General features: G+C 43.3%; 1 protein-coding gene across 3 annotated transcripts in view; it reads right to left on the bottom strand.

Annotated features, from left to right (window-relative positions):
• The window catches only part of LOC121290666 (collagen alpha-1(VIII) chain-like), a 185,321-nt gene that overhangs the window by 130,922 nt on the left and 34,760 nt on the right, over positions 1–19,639 (bottom strand). The window contains exon 1 of one of the 3 annotated variants that reach the window (XM_041211416.1): positions 18,134–18,228. The exons of the other annotated variants lie outside the window; for them this stretch is intronic. The gene's annotated coding sequence lies outside the window, so the exon portion shown is untranslated. Of the gene's footprint in view, positions 1–18,133; positions 18,229–19,639 lie in introns of those variants that run through there. 3 annotated transcript variants of the gene reach the window in all.

The raw sequence follows: 19,639 nt of genomic DNA, 5'->3' as shown, positions 1-19,639 counted from the left end.
TTCCCTCACTATCTTCATGTTCCAGAATTCCCTTAGGGCCTAAAAATCTATTGATCTCTATCTTGTATATACTCAAAGACTGAGCATCCACAACTCTGAGGGAGTGAATCACAAAGTCTCACAACCCTTTGAGTGAAGAAAGTTATTCTCAAATCAGTCATAATTGGACACTCTATTGAACTGACCACAAGAAAGGGAATGCATGATCATCGGCACCTTGCTAGAGTCTCCCTTGGTCTGCAGGAAGAATGAGAAGAGGAGATGAAACCAGGCAGAGAAACATCAACTGCTGCAGGAGAGGGGGACAGGTGGGTAAGGTGGACTTTTTCCCTGCTGTCGGTACAGGACATCTCTACTTCTCGGGCCTTTTCCACCTCCATTGGCAAGTCTAAGAAACGGTGCACCCTCTCATTTGGTTCCTGTGGCACTCTGAAACAGGCAGTGTGTGTTAGCAAGCACACCTCACACCTTCAGTAAAAGTGGGTGAGTGAAGCCCACATAGACAACTGAAAATTGTCTCTCATTAGCACTTGAATGTTAAACCTGCAGGTGTCTGATTATTGCCTCCATGCAATTTTGAATTATGGAAATCAGCAATTAGGGCCAAAATAGTGTGCTAAAACCAGACTTTCAGATAGACATGTCTTATTAACACAGTACCCATTTAACAGCAGTTTTCACCCTTTCACCAAAAATAAGCACCATGTTATTTTACTCCTCCAGGTACCATGTCCTAAAAAATGACTATGGACTTCCATTGGATTGGTCCATGATTATGCTTGGCAAAGTACTGCAGTGGTTTGCCATTCTTCTGCGGTATGATTGACCAGGAAACTCTCCCACTCTTTATTGCCTGCCTTCAGGTGAATTGGAAGGGTTTACCGGCTGATAATCAACCTGTTTGGCCACATTATGAATGCACATTCCATGGCCATCAAGTCCTGAAGTGACACTTGAACGCAGAGCTTCTGGCGCAGAGGTAGGGACACTACCACTGTGCCATGAGATGGCTTTATTTGCAATTTACAATGACTAACATTGAAACATGTGAAAAGGACAACAAGAAATTATCATTTTGTCCATTATTGTTAAATGGTGTGGCCTCAGGCACAAAATTGCTAGTAATGTTCATTCCTAATGGAGGTGAAAATAGATTTAAAAACATATCACCACTTTCAGGGAAAAATGTATAGGATTTTTCTTCCTTGCTTCTTAAGGCAACCTAACAGTTTCAGGAGGCGATAGCTATCCATGAAGCATCAGTAGATGTCATAAACTAACAACTGAAAGTAACCCCCTCCCCTCCCCTATTATGTCCCACTTTGCCTAGGGCTGTACATGACTAGAAAACACCAACAGTGATCCCAAAGATCACACATTTTCTGCCCACTTTATCTCTGATACTCTTTGTTAGAACGCGGCCAAAAATTTCTAGTAAAGCTTCTAGAAATTCCTTATATGTTCTGCAATGTTCATTTTTTTTTGTCTGAACATGAATTCTTGTCCCCTTGTCCCCAAGTTTGTTAGTGTTGAACCTTTATTCAGTTTATCTTTTTTTTAGGTTCTATATGTCTCAATTAGATTATCTCCTTTTTGCCATGTTTTCCAATGTAAACATCACCAGTGTTCATACACAAATCTCATTACAGAATTGACCAATCCCATCATCAATTTAGATGCCTTAATTGGATTCCTTCTGTATCCCTATATATATAGATGCCCAAAACTCCACATACTCAAGGTTGGTCAGATCAATGCATTGTACAGACTAATTTTCACTTCCTGGAACTTCTACTTTATCCCTTCAACAATACATTCCAGCATCTTGTTTCTCATTTTCATCCAATAAACATTCCACTGTTGGTTTAAGATACAGATGAGCCACCAGCTAATTAAATGCAGGAACAGGCTCGAGGGGCTGAATGGTCTACACCTGCACCTAAAGTCCTAGGCAGAGGAGGAGAATTTATCTTAGCTGTTCTGGGAAGGCTGTTAAATTTCTTCTTGCACTACAGAGGAGTCCTGGGTTTTAATGAGCTGGTGCTCAACAGGACAGCAACAACCAACTCCTCCAAAAAATGTGCAGTGCATTTGTTCCACTATCCCAAGCAGCCCATCCTGTCTGCTCCATATCTACATCAAGAGGTCATGATACCTCTTTATATGTCTGACATTCCTTCATTCATTGCTATGACAGTGTATTAGGATTGGGAGGTGAAAGTGAGATCTGGCAGTTGCTGAAGTCAAATCCTGGCTGTGCCTTCTTCAATCTGCCATTTTTCCCCATTAGGTTGCTTTCTCCATCTATTGCTACCATTGTCCCTTTACCTCCTGCTGATGTGTAAGGTTTTTGCCTGCCCTCCATGTCTTTTCAGTGCCTCCTAAATATTCTTCCTCTCACTGAGCTATTTTCCACCCAACTGTTATCCTTGGATTCCACCTCCCTCATTGTCTTTTCTGGTCCACTGGGATTTTCCGCCTATGGCAAGCTCTTCTTACCCCCACCCCCAGTCATTCTTGCCTTTCCTTCTCTCCCAGGTGTTTTCTGACACTCCTTCCTTGGATGGTCAGTGCCAACTTGGGGCCTAACTAACACCCTTACACTATTTTCCATAACCCTGGGCCTTGCATAGCTGAGGCATTCCAGACTATATTGACACAAGACATCCTGTTCCAGAATTACTTGGTTTAACAGCAAGAAGAAACAAGTTCATAAAGTTCACAGAAATTCCACTGGAAATGATTATCACTTCAGTCCCAAATGTCTTCTTGTTTCATTTCAAATATTAGACTAATGTGAAAATTCAGTCCAGACCTGCAGTCGCTTTCTTATTGCATTGTTTTATACAGCTGACACTGGATCCTACTTCCAAGAAACCATATTTAGGACATTAATTATCTCCACAATAGACAATGGTTCTATATAATAATTAGGATGAAGAAATTGTGATAAACTGATATACAACATATATATTATATATGTGGACAAAACTTGACAAAGAGAGTGTATGTGGGAAAATGTGAGTTTACCCACTTCGGTATGAGGAATAGAAGAGCAAAATATTATTTAAATAGAGAGAGACTGCAGAATACTGTAATACAGAGGGATCTGGATGTCCACATACTTGAATCACAGGTACAATAAGTAATTGAGAAGACAAATATAATGTTGGCCTTCATTGCAAGGGTGATGGAGTATAAAAGTAGGGAAGTCTTGCTACAACTATACAGAGTGTAGTTCAGACCACATCTAGAGTACTGTGGAGTTTTTGGTTTCCTTATTGGAGGCGGGACATACTAGTTTGATTCCTGGGATGAAGGGGCTGTCCTATGAGGAAAGATTGAGCAGGCTGGACCTATATCAATTGGAATTTAGAAGAATGAGAGGTGATTTTATTGAAATTAAGATTCTGAGGGGGGGCTTGCTCGATAGGATAGATGCTAAGAGGATGGGTGGCATTTAATGCCCCCCCCCACCTCCATGCCCTTGAGGCAAGTTTGGAGGTGGGGTTTGGGGTGGTGTGGAATGGGGACCCTGTTGTCTTCCTGCATCAACCCAGTTAAGTCCAGGACAGTAAGGGTCATGGACGGCCTTCCTGACTAAATGCTAATTGAGGCCCTAAAGGGGTCAATTATTGCCCACTTAAAAGCATCATACTGCCACCACAGATACTCAACCAGCACCAAATGGGGTAGTCGGCACATGGGGAGCCAGAAAACCAAACTTTGTTGGGTTTGCTTGCGGGCTTCCAGAGGTGGCCCCTCATTCAAAGGCACTCAGAGGGATCCAGCATCAGGAAGGGGAAGGCCCGCTGGGAGCCACACTCCTACCCTTTCTTCCGAGCTCCTACACACCTGGCTAGCAACCTCCTGCCTGTGACCCCTATCCCACCCTCACTCACCTGTGACCTGGGTCCCTCAGCGATACTTGGTCTCTGGCGGGTGCAATACTGGCAGCAGCTACTGCTCCTGGTGGCGCTGATGGGCAATGGAAATCTGCCAGCCTCTCATTGGGCAGCAGCTTTCAGGGGCAGGAATTCTGCCCCTTGGGTCTTAAATTCTGGTGAAGGTCCAATGCTGGCCATTTAAGTGCCTGATGGGCACTTAATTCTGGCAGGCCTTCCCCAACGATCCAGGTCAGGAGTTGGATCAGGGCAGGAGGCAGATCAAGTCCAGGGGTAGGATTGAAGATGGAGCCAGTGATCAGGTTCAAGATTGGAGAAAGGAGACTGGGGATTAGATGGTTTGGGATTGCAAAGGATTAGGGCAATGAATTTGGGAAGGTAGCAGCAGGAATTGGGGTAGTTGGAGGTCGTGGTGGAAGGGAGCAGAGGCGATCTTTAAAGGGTGTGCAGGAGCAGAGAGACCAGGGTGTATATGTACATAAGTCATTAAAGGTGGCAGGACAGGTAGAGAAAGCTGTTTCTAAAGCATACAGTATTCTAGGCTTCATTAATAGGGGCATAGAGCACAAGAGTAGAGAGGTTATGATGAATTTATATAAGGCACTGGTTAGACCTCAGCTGCAGTATTGTGTACAGTTCTGGGCGCCACACTATAGGAAGGATGTGAACGTATTTGAGAGGGTGTAGAAGAGGTTTACGAGAATGGTTCCAGGGATGAGACACTTCAATTATGAGGAAAGTCTGGAGAAGTTGGGACTGTTTTCCTTGGAGAGGAGAAGGCTAAGAGGAGACTTGATAGAAGGTTTCAAAATCATGAGGGGTCTGGACAGAGTAGATAGAGAGAAACTGTTCCCACTCATAAATGGATTGAGAATCAGAGGGTACAGTTTTAAAGTGCTTTGCAAAAGAAGCAAATGCAATGTGAGAAAAAACTTTTCACACAGCAATTAGTTAGGGTTTGGAATGCATTGACTGGAAGTGTGGTGGAGGCAGGTTCAATTGAGACATTCAAGAGTGCATTGGATGATTATTTAAATAGAAACGATGTGCAGGGTTACAGGGAAAAGGCAGGAGATTGGCACTAAGTTAAAATGCTCAGAGAGCTGGTGCAGACACAATGGGCTGAATGGCCTCCTTCTACATCATAACGATTCTGTGATTTCTGTTTGGGGGCATGGCTGTTCAATTTTTTTTAATGTGGGTTTTGGAGAATCACACCTGGCTCTAAACAAGCAACTTACTTGCTGCCTTGGGCCTAGCAGGTGATCTCAAGGCCCGGTTTCCCAGTTGGTTCAGGGCAAACTAATCTTGGGAAGGAGTCATAATATGGCCTTAGGAGTTCAAAAAACAGACATACCGATTTCAAGGCCTTAGATTATTGTATGTTTGCTGGCATATTACACATTATATTTGTTGTTATATACCAATAACATGTGCTTTCTGTAATGATACCACTGTTTTCTTTTGTGCAGTTGATAGTTAAACTGACAGGTCTGTAGTTTACTGGTTTATTCTTCTCCCCTCAGAGAAATGGTGTGTACTGTATTCAAGTTGTTTTTTTCCTGTGGTTTTGCCAACATTCTTCCAAAGTTACTGTGGGGGACCATGAGAACCTCGGTGGAAATTCTGCCCTTTTCTTACTTCCTTCCCTATCTTAGTACAATTTCAATCCAATTTGCCCCTGGGCTAAACCAAATCCATGTCTGACTGCACAATATCTGAATTTCAAAGACAGAACAAAAAACTGGCACAGATGACTTCAAAGGAAATAAAAATTGGGAGGGATTTAAAATGGGCAACCAACTTAGCTGTTTTGCATGATTACATAAAGTCAAAATCTACTCATTTTTCTGCTCTTTTTCTTCTAACTTTGATAACCTGGGCTGTTCTCAGGAGCCAAAAATTCACAAACAGCTGACAATCCACAAGGATTAACCTCTGATTGACCTCTGGGTTTTCTTATTTAGACAAGTTCCTCACAGAGACTATCTAAAGAGTGACCCTAAAGGGACAGGGCAGGTTGAACACGGCTCCATTTAAACAGCAAAGCATTATGGCTGTCTTCAAACCTTACACAACACATGGCCATTGCAGAGCCAGATCTGAATTCCAGCAGTGTGAGGGATACTTTGGCTAGCAGTACAAGCCAGGAAGAGTGGGTAAAATTTCTGGATGGAGGGGAGAAAAGGAGAGCTATCATGATGGATAGGAATGGAAACCTGTTTTCTTTTGGTCTAGCTAGTTTGTAGTATCATATGATTAATGTGGATCAACCTGGGCTTTGATTCATCAGAGGTGGAACAGAACTGACCAAGCTCACTACAATTTACAACTATTCAGTATTACAAAGAAGCAACATATTTCAATAATATTAATGATTGATTGCTGAATAATATTGTACCTTTCAAAAATCTGAATAGCTGAAGTATATGGTTAACTTTCAAAGAGTAATCAGCAAAGCCTGAATGCAAGTATCATAGTGATACATCAGTCATGTTGGGATGTCACATTGGATTTATCCATTAGCATATGGCACTAAAAGGGATTTTTCCATGAGAACCACACAAGAAGCTAGCATTTGGTGAACAAGTTAAAATGTAACAGAAATTTGATAATTTGCAAAATGTGATTGAATAGCAACAACAGGTTGCCTATAACATGTCTTGATAAACTGAGGAGAAGCTAATATTTCATAGGCTTCATGTTTCATCTCTACAGTTTTCTATGTGGACTTGATTTGGTTCAATACTTCGCATATAATAAAACCCATATTGCTTAAATAGAATTCAAGTAGACAGAATAGGGGCAAATCCATAACCAATTTCAAGTAAGCAGATACTTCATCCAATATCATCATTCAAATATACCAGACACATCTCATTCACTATTGTGGACAATTTCTGATCCAAGCCTAAAACCTTTCTTAGAAATCCACATTTTAATACCGAGGACAATAAATTAAGACAACCCGTTTCCAAAATTCATCTGCAGACTGACATGATCTAGAAATATGTTTTGGTATTTTCTGTTTTTTTTGGAGGGAGTTTGATTTCTCAGTTCCGATTTATGACCCTTTAGACTAGCTTTGTGCTTGGCAGAAATCAAGAGCGAATACATATCGTGGCTATATTCCCGTTCCAAAATTGATTTCTGCTATAAATAAACTTCAACCTCATAATGAATGTCATCAGGCATCACCATCTAATATTTGGATGTAGCAGTAAAGCTTTATCCCTATCACTGTGATTGATGTATTTATATTTTAAAAAATTATTTATGGGATTTGGGTATTGCTGGCTAGGCAAACGTTTATTACCCATCCCTAATTGTCCTTGAGAAGATGGTAGTATGCTGTCTCCTTGAACCGCTGCAGTCCATGTGCTGTAGGCACACCCACAGTACTGCCTCTGAGGGGTCGCGAATGGGGCTGAACATTGTGCAATCATCAGCAAACATGTTCCCTTCTGACCTTATGATGGAAGGAAGGTCATTGATGAAGCAGCTGAAGATGGTTGGGCCTAGGACAGTACCATGAGGAACCCCTGCAGTGATGTCTTGGAACTGAGATGATTGGCCTCCAACAACCCCAGCCATCTTCCTTTGTGCTAGGTATGACTCCAACCAGTGGAGAGTTTTTCCCCTGATTCCCATTGACTTCAGTTTTGCTAGGGTTCCTTGATGCCACAGTTGGTCAAATGCTGCCTTGATGTAAAAGGCATTCACTCTCACCTCACCTCTGGAGTTCAGCTCTTTTGTCCATGTTTGGACCAAGGCTGTAATGAGGTCAGGAGCTGAGTGGCCCTGATGGAACACAAACTGAGCATCAGTGAGCAGGTTATTTCTAAGCAAGTGCTGCTTGATAGCACTGTTGATGACCCCTTCCATTACTTTACTGATGATCAAGAGTAGGCTGATGGAGCAGTAATTGGCTGGGTTGGATTTGTCCTGCTTTTTGTGTACAGGACATACCTGTGCAATTTTCCATGTTGTTGGGTAGATACCAGTGCTGTAGCTGTACTGGAACAGCTTGGCTCGGGGTGTGGCATGTTTTGGAGCACAAGTCTTCATAATTAAAGCTATCATGAAATATTGCACAGGTTGGGGCTACTTTTCTTTAGAAAAGAGAACGGATTGCAGATGAATGGGTTCAACAAGGTACATGCGGAGAGATTGGTCCTGATATTAACTGGTGGACATACAGTGGGCAAGGGTGTTAGTCTGATTTTGTGTGGGAAACCTGGAAGAATGTTCTGTCTGTGGCCTTTTAATACACCCACATCATTATTATTTTACTTCTGGATTTCCAGTCTGAGCAGTGGCTGCTGAAAGGCTGAAATGAGGTAGATGAAATGGGTGGAGGCTCATGTGAAGTAAAAATATCAGCACAGATCAGTTGGGCTGAATGGCCTGCTTCTGTGCTTTATATCCTATGTAATTCTATGTAGTGTTTCTCACTTCTCGTTATGTTCAACAAAGGGAGAATTTACCTTAGAGAAAACAAAATACATGATCATTGAAAATTTTAAGAATTGGACAAAATGCATCAGCCTCTCCTAGTCTAGAGGAAGAAATGTGGTAGAATTAAAGGACAATTTCAGAGACTTGTTTGATTGTGACGTTAACTCTAGATCATAAGTCCATTGTCATAAATTATTTTGGAGTTGGGCAGTTGAGTTGATTAAGGACAATGGCAAACCTACATTTCTTAGAATCCTTCCTCCCTTTTCATTTCAGGTTCTTTCTCCTTTTTGATTCTCCTATTTCATATCTCTCTCTGCTTTTACTGCTATTTGTGTCTCTCAATCTTCACAACTACCTCAAGTGACAGCTTGTTGCTGCTGTTCTTGTGATCAGGCAGGGTTCTGTTTGGTAGTTCCTTATTGGCTGTAGTCTACTGGGGACAGGGAATCATCAGACGTGAGTTAAGTGATCCTAAATCAGTTAGTTGATCTACGGATGGGCGTGGGCTTTTCTTTTCCACTCCTATTCTAAATAAAGTGGTGTACACTGACAATGAAAAGCAATCACCTCATGAAAAAGAAAGCCTGTTTGCAGAAGCAGTTGGTCTCCTGGTGGTATCTTGAGAATTTGAAAAAAAAATCACGGAAAGCATGGCTGGCTTTCTCAGGCCAGTTGCACTGGTTAACATAAATTAAGGCAGAGCCTGTAAAATGTTAGATTTCTGAGGTGAGTCCTGAGTGAAGAAGGACAGGAATACTGCTGGGGATTGCAGTTGCAGCTCAGATAAGTGTGGCTCTGCGGAGAAAACCAGCAGCATTGTCTATTTTCTTTGAGCTTCTGTGACCTAACTGGGGGTCAGTTGTTTCTGTTGATAGTAAAAAGCTGACTCTCAGAGAGATAAGTATGTTTTAAGAGGGAAAAAAAAGTTGCAAAGACTCAAGAAAGCCAAACAGTTTTCTGTCTACATATTTGTATTCAGGGCATCTACTCAGACTTGCCATTGATCGTCTACCCGACCAGTTGCTCAAGATGTGACAAGAAGGGCATTTCAGTTAAAAAGGCAACCTTATACAGAAAAGAATTTAATAATCCCAACTGTAGGCAAGGGTTGTGCACTCTCAATGATTGGAAACAAAGACCAGTACAGAGTTCAGAAAGCAAATGTGAAATACACTCAGACACTAAAGACATTCCCTACCTACTAGGGGATTTCCCTGGCAACTTAATCCCCAGATGCTTGGCTTTGAGTTCTATACTATCTGAGGACAAAAAAGGTGCATTGCCTTCTAAATTTCCCATTTCAGGTCAACAATTGAACAAAATAGGTTCACATGAAGAACTGGGCAGATTACAGTAGGTAAAAGCACAACAGAAATCATATACCAGTTTAATAAAAGAATGACAAAGAGGGAAATGCTTAACGCTTTTCAAACTCAGTTTGAATGAAAGCATGCAACCAGATAGAAATAAGCAGCAGTTGAAGGGTCTAGGTATGGTGCCAATTGGTGCAAGATTAAATGTAATAGAATTAGAAGGGAGCACAATAAATCTTTTCACATAGCGAGTTGCAAGGTTATGAAATTCTCTTCCAGGGTCAGTGGTTGTGGCAGAAACGAGACTAGAAAAAACGATTGCAGAGTAAAGCAGTACATGTGAACCTATGCAAACATATGAAATAGGAGCAGGAGTAGGCCATTCAGCCCTTCAATTCTGCTCCTCCATTCAAACAGGTCCTCTGTGCCATTTTTTCTCACTATCCCCATATCCATTGATGTCATTGGTGTTGAGAAATCCATCGATTTCTGACTTAAACATGCTCAATGATTGAGCTTCCACAGCCCTTTGGGGTAGAGAATTCCAAAGATTCACTACCCTCTGAATGAAGAAATTCCTCCTCATCCCAGTCTTATATGGCCTGCCCCTTATTCTGATACTGTGCCCCCTGTTTCTGGACTCACCAGCCAGGGGAAACACCCTATCTACATTTACCCTGTCACACCCTGTAAGAATTTTGTAAGTTTCAATGAGATCACCTACTAAACTATACTAAATAATCAAAAGGCAAAAGGGAGGAGGAAATAAATATAATAACCATCACTAGAGAAAAAGTACTAGGGAAACTAATGGGATTAAAGGCCAATAATTCCCCTGGACCTAATGGCTTGCATTCTAGGATATTAAAAGAAGTAGCTACACAAATAGTGAATGCACTAGTAATAAACTTCCAAAAATCCTTAGATTCTGGAAAAGATTGGAACACTGCCAATGTAACATCCATATTCATAAAGGCAGGGAGACAAAAAACAGGTAACTATAGGCCAGTTAGCTTAACATCCACCACTGGGAAAATGTTAGAGTCTATTATAAAGGATGTATTAGCAGGGCATTTAGAAATGCAGAATATAATCAAGCAGAGTCAGCATGGCTTCATGAAGGGGAAATCATGCCTGACAAATTTATTAGAATTCTTTGAGGAGGTAACAAGCAGGATAGATAAAGGGAAACCAGGAAATGTAATATATTTGGATTTGCGAAAGAAGGTCGATAAGGTACCACACGTAAGGCTACTTAATAAGAGCTCATGATGTTGGGGGTAGTATATTAGCATAGACAGAGGATTGGATAACTAATAGAAGACAGAGAGTTGGGATAAGGGGGGCATTTTCAGGATGACAACCTGTAACTAGTGGAGTGCCACAGGGATCAGTGCTGGGCTTTAATTATTTACAATATATATTAATGACTTAGATGAGGGAAGTAAATGTACTATCACCAAGTTTGCAGATGACACAAAAATAGGTGGGAAGGCAAGTAGTAAGGACGACACAGAGTCTACAGGGGTAAATAGACAGGTTAAGTGAGTGGGCAAAAACTTGGCAGATGGAACAGAATGTGGGAAAATGTGAGGTGATGCATTTTGGCAGGAATAATAGAGGAGCTGAACACTATTTAAATGGAGAAAGACTGCAGAAAGCGGCAACACAGAGGGATTTGGGAGTCCTTGTGCATGAATCCCAAAAAGCTAACATACAAGCTTAGCAGGTAATAGGGAAGGGAAATGGAATGTTGGCCTTCATTTCAAAGGGAATGGAATATAAAAATAGGGAAGTCTTGCTAAAACTATACAAGGCACTAGTTAGACCGCACCTAGAATACTGTGAACCGTTTTGGTCCCCTTATCTAAGGGAAGATGTACTGGCATTGGAGGCAGTCCAGAGAAGGTTCACTAGGTTGATCTCAGGTATGGAGGAATTTTCTTGTGAGGAGAGGTTGAGTAGGTTGGGCCTGTACTCATTGAAGGTTCGAAGAATGAAAGGCGACCTTATTGAAACATAAGATTCTTAGGGGGCTTGACAGGGTAGATGCTGAGAGTTTGTTTACTCTTGTGGGAGAGCCTAGAAGCAGAGGGCATAATCTCAGATTAAGGGGTCACCCATTTAAGACAGAAATGAGGAGGAATTTCTTCTCTCAGAGAATAGTGAATCTGTGGAAGTTTTTACTGCAGAGGCTGAGTCATTAAATATATTTAAGGCTGAGATAGACAAGATTTTTAATCAGTAAGGGAATGAAGGGTTATGGGGAAAAGGCAGGAAAGTGGAGTTGAGGATTGTCAGATCAGTCATGATCTCATTAATGGTGGAGCAGACTTGATGGGCCGAATGGCCTACTTCTGGTCCTACGCCTTATGGTCACCTCTCATTCTTCAATACTCTACACAATCTAGGCCTTGTTTCCTCAATCTCTCCTCATAAAACAATCTCGCCATCCTAGGGATTGGTCTGGTGAATCTCTGTTGCACTCCCTCTATGGCAAGTACATCCTTCCTTAAATAAGGAAACCAAAATTGCACACAATACTCCAGGTGCTGTCTCAAGATATCTTTACTCCTGTACTCAAATCCCCTTGCAATGAAGGCCAACACACCATTTGCCTTCCTATTTGCTTTCTGAACCTGCACGCTAGCTTTTCACAGAATCGCACTGTGCAGAAGAGGCCCTTCAGTCCATCGAGTCTGCACCGACACGTGAGAAACACCTGACCTACCTACCTAATCCCATTTACCAGCACTTGGCCCATAGCCTTGAATATTATGATGTGCCAAGTGCTCATCCAGGTACTTTTTAAAGGATGTGAGGCAACCCGTCTCCACCAGCCTCCCAGGCAGCGCATTCCAGAACGTCACCATCCTCTGGGTAAAAAGGTTTTTCCTCACATCCCCCCTAAACATCCTGCCCCTCACCTTGAACTTATGTCCCCTCGTGACTGACCCTTCAACTAAGCTGCTCCCTATCCATCCTGTCCATGCCCCTCATAATCTTGTACACCTCGATCAAGTCGCCCCTCAGTCTTCTCTGTTCCAACAAAAACAACCCAAGTCTATCCAACCTCTCTTCATAACTTAAATGTTTCATCCCAGGCAACATCCTGGTGAATCTCCTCTGCACCCTCCTCCAGTGCAATCACATCCTTCCTATAATGTGGCGACCAGAACTGCACACAGGACTCCAGCTGTGGCCTCACCAAGGTTCTATATAACTCCAACATGATCTCTTTTGTAATCTATGCCTCGATTGATAAAGTGTCCCATAAGCCTTTTTCACCACCCCACTAACGTGCCCCTCCGCCCTCAGAGATCTATGGACACACACGCCAGGGTCCCTTTGTTCTTCAGAACTTCCTAATGTCATGCCCTTCGTTGAATACTTCCCTGTCAAATTACTCCTTCCAAAGTACATCACCTCACACTTTTCAGGGTTAAATTCCATCTGCCACTTACCTGCCCATTTGACCATCCCGTCTATATCCTCCTGTAGCCCAAGACACTCAACCTTACTGTTAACCACCCAGCCAATCTTTGTGCCATCTGCATTACTAATCCTACCCCCCACATAGTCATCTATGTCGTTTATATAAATGACGAATAATAGGGGATCCAGCACAGAACCCTGTGGTTTGCCACTGGACACTGGCTTTCAGTCATTAAAGCAGCCTTCTGTCATCACCCTCTGTCTCTTACAACTTAGCCAATTTTGAATCCACCTTATCAAATTACCCTGTATCCCATGTGCGTGGGTGGGGTTTTGGACAGCTATGAAGCACACTACAAACTGGCCAACCACATAGTGGCCAGCACTCTTCTGCATGTGTGAAACGGCCTTCAGACTTTATCAAGAGAGGTCTTAGGACACATATGCTAATCATGTGTCTCTCTCTTTGATCCTGCAGGAGGAGAAAGTCAGTGTCATGGAACCTGGTGATTTAGCGGTATGCCTCATGACTTACAAGGAGCAGAGAAGAAGAACAGTGCGGCGGAGGCACCTGGCTCAGTAAAAGGGGGAGCACCTCCCTCAAGATGAAAGGTCAGCAGGGCAACTGAAGATCCACAGCAAGCCGTAGGTGCTTCGCTTGAACCAGGGTCTATAGACTGCGCTTGTTATTCCTGCAGATGACTGAGAACCAGTGTCGCTGAAGATTGCTCATGTGTAGGGAACTGGCCGATTACATGTGACACCCACTGCAGGATTTGGTGCCACGGGGACATGGATGCCACCAACTGCCAGTGGCCGTAAAAGTGACCGTGTGCTCAATTTTTACACCAGTGGCTCCTTCCGGGGCCCCACAGGTGTCCTGTGTGGGATCTTGAAACCCTCCACACATAAGTGTATCCAGGAGATCGTGGACGCCATCTTTGCAAAGACACAGAACTTTATACATTTCACCCAAGATCAGGAAAGCCAGGAAGCAAAAGTGCTGGGATTTGTGCAGATCTCAGATTACCCACAGGTGCATGGTGCGATTGACTGCACTGACATGGCGCTGAGATCTCTGTGGCAACAAGCAGTCAACTACATCAAACACAAGGGTTTCCACTCGTTGAATGTTCAGCTGGTGTGCAACCACCACAAACACATCCTACAGGTCTGCGCAGGATTCCCAGGGAGCGTCCACAACTCCTACATCCTGAGCAGGTCTCAGATCCCTCACATCTTCCTGGGTCCAGAGAGGCTGCAGGATTGGCTCCACAGGGACAAGGACTACTCACAGAGGATGTGGCTAACGATGCCTATGCAGCAACCTCAGACTGCAACAGAGTGCTGCTATAACAAGGCTCATGCCCACAACTTGGATTTTGGTGAAGCAAATGATAGGCATCTTGAAAATGAGATTCCGGTGCCTCAATAGGTCCGGTCGAGCACTGCAATACAGTCCCCAGAGGGTGTCATGCATCATCGTAGCTTGCTGTGCACTCCACAACCTGGCACTTCAACAGGGGGAGGACTTGGCTGAGAAGGAGATGGAAGAGCTGCATGTATCCTCCAACGAGGAGGATGTCGAAGGGGATAATGTGATGCTTTAAGTGCACTTGATCCTTTGTCAGTCTTCAGTACCTGTCCCCATCAAGAGCAGTGTCACCAGTCACAGGTGCTGAAGAAAGTGGGGGGCCAGCCCCACCTCAAAGGTGCTGAGAGCACACAGAGAGAATGACGGAACTCTGTTATGCCTGCCCACAACATTCTGGCAGCAATAACAAGTGCCATCAAGGCACAGGCGTCACTGATTTGTCCATTGACTGTGATGCTGGACCATGACTTTGGTCTGAAGGTTGCACATTGCACAAGATGGAGGCTGTGGACTGAGACATCTGCCTTTATCTTGTACAGGAACCAAAGTTTCACATCTGAGTGACATGAACACTGCTTATCATAACAAGGAGCAATAGGCAAGAAGACGTTCTTGGGTGTTTATTTACAATAGTGAACATTATGCACAAGTGATTAACACCTGTGCCCAGGCTGTGTAACTACATCTTCTTAACCTTCCTAACCCTGCCGCTATGTCTTGGTGCTCCCCCAACATCCACAGCGGAGGAGGAGGCAGCCTGCTGACTACAACGCCCTGTCTGTGATGGCTTCAACATGCACCCTCTGATGGACCATGACCTGGAGGTCCCAAGCCTGCTTTTGATGTCCTGCTGTGGGTCAGCTGCACCCTCCCCAGCCTGTGGAGCTGGAGTTGCTGGGCTCACAGGAGGAGTGAATTGGGATCGGCCGGGCATTCCTGGAGCCAACTGGGCGGACGGCCCCAGGGCGTCAAACTGCTGGTCCTCCTCCCTGTGTGCCTGACAGCCCCTGGCTGACCCCTTGAGGAGAAGAGGAAGCTGGAGTGAGATTGAGCTGCCCCACATCTCTCTTGCATTGACACTGTTGAAGGCCAACAATGGGCATTAGTGATGGAGTTCAGCCCATGCAGCAGTGCAGCACCAATATCCTGGATCAAGGTCTCCATGGTGGCTACCATCTGCCAGTGTTGACCTCGGTGTGTCGGCATGCCGGCGCTATTACCTTGGACTGAAAGTGGACGGACCCCTCCATCTTCCCTGGCAATCTGAGGAGTGCACCAGACATCTCTTCCTGATGTTCCCATGATTGTCTTTGCAGCTCCAACAATTAATTGAGGACCGAGTCCAGAGGCTCATTGCCTGACTTGGACTCAGCAGATTCCTTGCCTACAGCAGTCCTCCGAGTACAGGCGACCAAGAGTATCCCTGTCCCCACCTGCTGTAGAACAGATTGTGTGGTGTGCTCACCAGATTATGATCCCAAGGCTGCTTTACATTTAGGTCCCATCGAGATGTGTGTCACTGCACTGGTGGAGGATGTGGGTGAGCACATTGACGGGTCTTCAATGATGCTGCCCTCATCCAAGGTGCTGGGGTTGGGGTCAAGGTTGAAGACAATGTGTCAGATGTGCCTAGAACAGAAAGTGGATCTTATTAGTACTTGGCAGCCATGTTGAACACAGAACAGTGGACTGTTCTGAGTAGCATTGAGAGATGGATCATCTGGTGTTTGCAGCTGACCTCGCCTCACCTCACCGCAGCTATGGTCGACATCCTCTCCAGTCAGCTCTCAAACAGAGTGAGGACTTTGATGTGCAGCACTCCACCCTCCAGTCTAGGACCTCTCCCAGTGATTATCAACCACCTTGCCCTGCATAAAGACAGATGGGCTAGGCCAAATGAGAAGGATGCCAGGCATGCATATGAGCTGAGTGGAGCCATGGGCAGGATGAGGAGGTGATCTCCAGAGGAGACGAGGCCAGGTGGTGATGTGAGAGTGTGTGTGAGAGAGTGAGTGGTGATGTCCCTTGAGCTGGCAGTGAGTGAGATGCCAGTGAATGTGTGATAGGCTTGTGAGATAGTTGGCTTACCCTGGCAGCATGGATGAGATCATTCATCCATTTTCTGCACTGGATGGCCAACATCTTGCGTGCAGCGTTGGCACTGATCACCTCTGCCTCCGCCACACAATGAGGCTGATGGGCCCCCTGCAGCCAGAGCAGGTGTAGAGGACTTTGTGGCAGGCCTCCACGCAGACCAGAAGGCATCCTATGGATGCATCACTGAATCGGGGGTCTGCACTATTCTTGGCTTTCAGGGCCATGTCTTCAATGGAGCAGTCCTGGGCTGCAAGCACTGAGATGTGTACACGCGACTGCATTTTAAAAATGGCACCCGGCATGAGGAAGCGGAGAGGTAATGGCTTGACGGGCCAATCGGAGGCCTGCCACCAGCAATCTGGCGTGTTTCCCATGACTGCATAATTTTTGAAGCAGGAAGGGGACGATACAGCACAAAAGGCCACCATTGCAGCCGGCAGGCAAAACGTCATTTTTCACGCCTGCTACCACACTTAGTGAAAAATTGGAATGATTCTGCCCCTAGTATTTCTGGGAGATTTTCTGTATCTTCCTCTATGAAGACAGACACAAAGTAATTGTTTAGTTCCTCTGCCATTTCCCTATTCTCCATTATAAATTCTCTTGTCTCAGCCTATAATGGACCCACATTCATCCTTGCTAATCTTTTCCTTTTCACGTACCTAAAGACCTTTTACAGTCCGCCTTTAAGCTGCTAGCTAGCTTGCATTTATATTCTCTTTTCCCTTTCTCAGTTTCTTGGTCATCCTTTGCTGGATTTTGAATTGCTCCCAGACCTTGGGTTTATCACTTTTTCTGGCAATCTTATAAGGCACATCCTTTGATCTCATGTGATCTTTAACTTCTTTTATTAGCCACGGTTGATTCACCTTTCCTGTTGGGTTTGTGACTGACAAGAATATATATTTGTTTTGGATCATGTAATACTTCTTTAAATAGTAGCTATTGCCTGTCTATCTTCAAATCTTTTGATGTATTTTCCCAATTCATCATACCCAATGTGTCCCTCTTACCTTCATAATTTCCTTTGTTCAGATTTAGGACCCTAGTTTCAAAATGAACGATATCACTTGCAAGTAAAGAAGCAATGGAGGACATTCTGGTAAGAGATAGTTCAGTTACAAACTAGATATATTTGTTCAAAAGGAAAAGATAGAGCATCCAAAGCTAATGCATCCTGGATGACAATGGAAATAGATGTTTAAGTAAAATGGAAAAAAAGACATCACAAATGTCAAGTGTCACAATGATGCAACTTGTGCATATGTAATATTAATCTTTAATTTCATGGCTGATCAAACATATATTGAACTGCTTTAAAAAGGACTTAAAAAAAACATGCAAAGGCACTGACTTAAGACAGCTGCCACAAGTCTCCTAACATGTGGTATTACAATTTGACCAGTTCCTACAAGGTTCTAATGTGAATTACAATTGAGACACATTAAGATAACCTCCTATGGAATTTCACACCTTCTGATGTCAAGAGCTACTTGAAAAGATTTACTGAAACTGTACTGAACCCATTGACATTTCTATAAAGGTACCTCTCAGGTGGAGACAGAAAGTTTTCCGAGATATGGAAGGTGTCTTTCCTATCTCATCAAGATGGATGATGGATCATTCAGGAGTTAATGGCCAGGACATCACAGCATCTACTCACCTAGGCCACAAAACAATAGACATGGTTTGTCCAGACATGAGCTAATCAATTGCCTTCTGAAATCATTATGAAGAGTGAGGTCATGTGACTAGAATTTTTAAATGTCTTTTATCATAACACATAAGCTGCTAAGCAGAAGTCTGGAATAAAGCTGCCGATGGAGCAGTAATGATCTCCCTTCCCTTCTCTCCCAAGTTCAAGACCCCATCTCTATGTCTGTTTGAAATTCAGCATAGAGATAGAGAATTTTCAAATGAAAGAAACATCAGGTGCAAAAATCATTGACTTCTGGAAAAGATGAATTACGTTTAAAAATAAGAGACTGTCTCCAGAAATTGCAGTTTACATGGGCTCCAGCTCCAATGAATTTTCAAGACCACTGTGGAAAAGTTCTGCTTCAGCTACAGATACCAGCAAAGGACTCCAAAACAGTGAACTCTCTATTTTTTACCTTTTATCATTGAATTTTAATTCACTTTTTAATGAAAAGTAACTTCCTAATGTATAATTTATAATTTTGCATGTGTGTTGTATGTTTTGTGTATGTGTGTTGCAAAGATCGGGCTGTGGGTTTACCCTGTTAAATATATTTACATCTTTACCTAGGTAGGTTTTAAACTCAATAAAAACTAACCCTTTTGTGTTTTAAAGTCAAGAAAGCCTTTCAGACTAGTTTCTTTGCAATCGGCATGTAAATGGCTAAGCGTAGACATTGAGTTAATACCTTCATTCTTATAAATTCACAAAACACACTGTTACAGTCAAACCTGGAGTGATAGAGTAGCAGAGTCATTTCTACCCCTCCTCACATGGTTTAACACAGGAAAAATATTCAGTTAATAACCAGGAAGATTATGGAAAGTGCAGGAGTGAATTGAAAAAGTTAATGCGGGAGACACAAGAGAGGTTTTTAAAAATGATTAGCGGGCAGCATTAAATTGAACATATTAAGTGCAAGTAGTTAGCTAGGAAAAAAAAAACCTATTAAGGATCTAATGGGAAATCTTTATGTTGAGGCAGATGACCTGGCTAAAATATTAAATGAGTACTTTACATCTATCTTCACAAAGGAAGCAGATGAAGAGAGGAAACTTATGGACAAGATAGTAGTAGATATAGAAGACATTCTGAAAAGGTTAGAATGACTGAAAGTTGGTGAGTCACCTGGTCCAGATGAATGCATCCTAAGCCGCTGAAAGAATAAAAGGTAGAAATAGAGGCATTGGTCATAACCTTTCAACCCTCATTGGATAGAGGAGTAGTGCTGGAAGACTGGAGGATTGTTCATGTTATGCCGGTATAGAGGAAAGGATGAGGGATACACCAAGAAACCACAGGCCAATTTGCCTAACATCAGTTGTGGGGAAATTATTGGAACCATTATTGGGGA

The sequence above is a fragment of the Carcharodon carcharias genome, chromosome 18 (genome assembly GCF_017639515.1).
Source record: "Carcharodon carcharias isolate sCarCar2 chromosome 18, sCarCar2.pri, whole genome shotgun sequence".
Classification (NCBI taxonomy): Eukaryota; Metazoa; Chordata; class Chondrichthyes; order Lamniformes; family Lamnidae; genus Carcharodon; species Carcharodon carcharias.
This window is presented reverse-complemented; position numbering and strand designations above follow the sequence as displayed.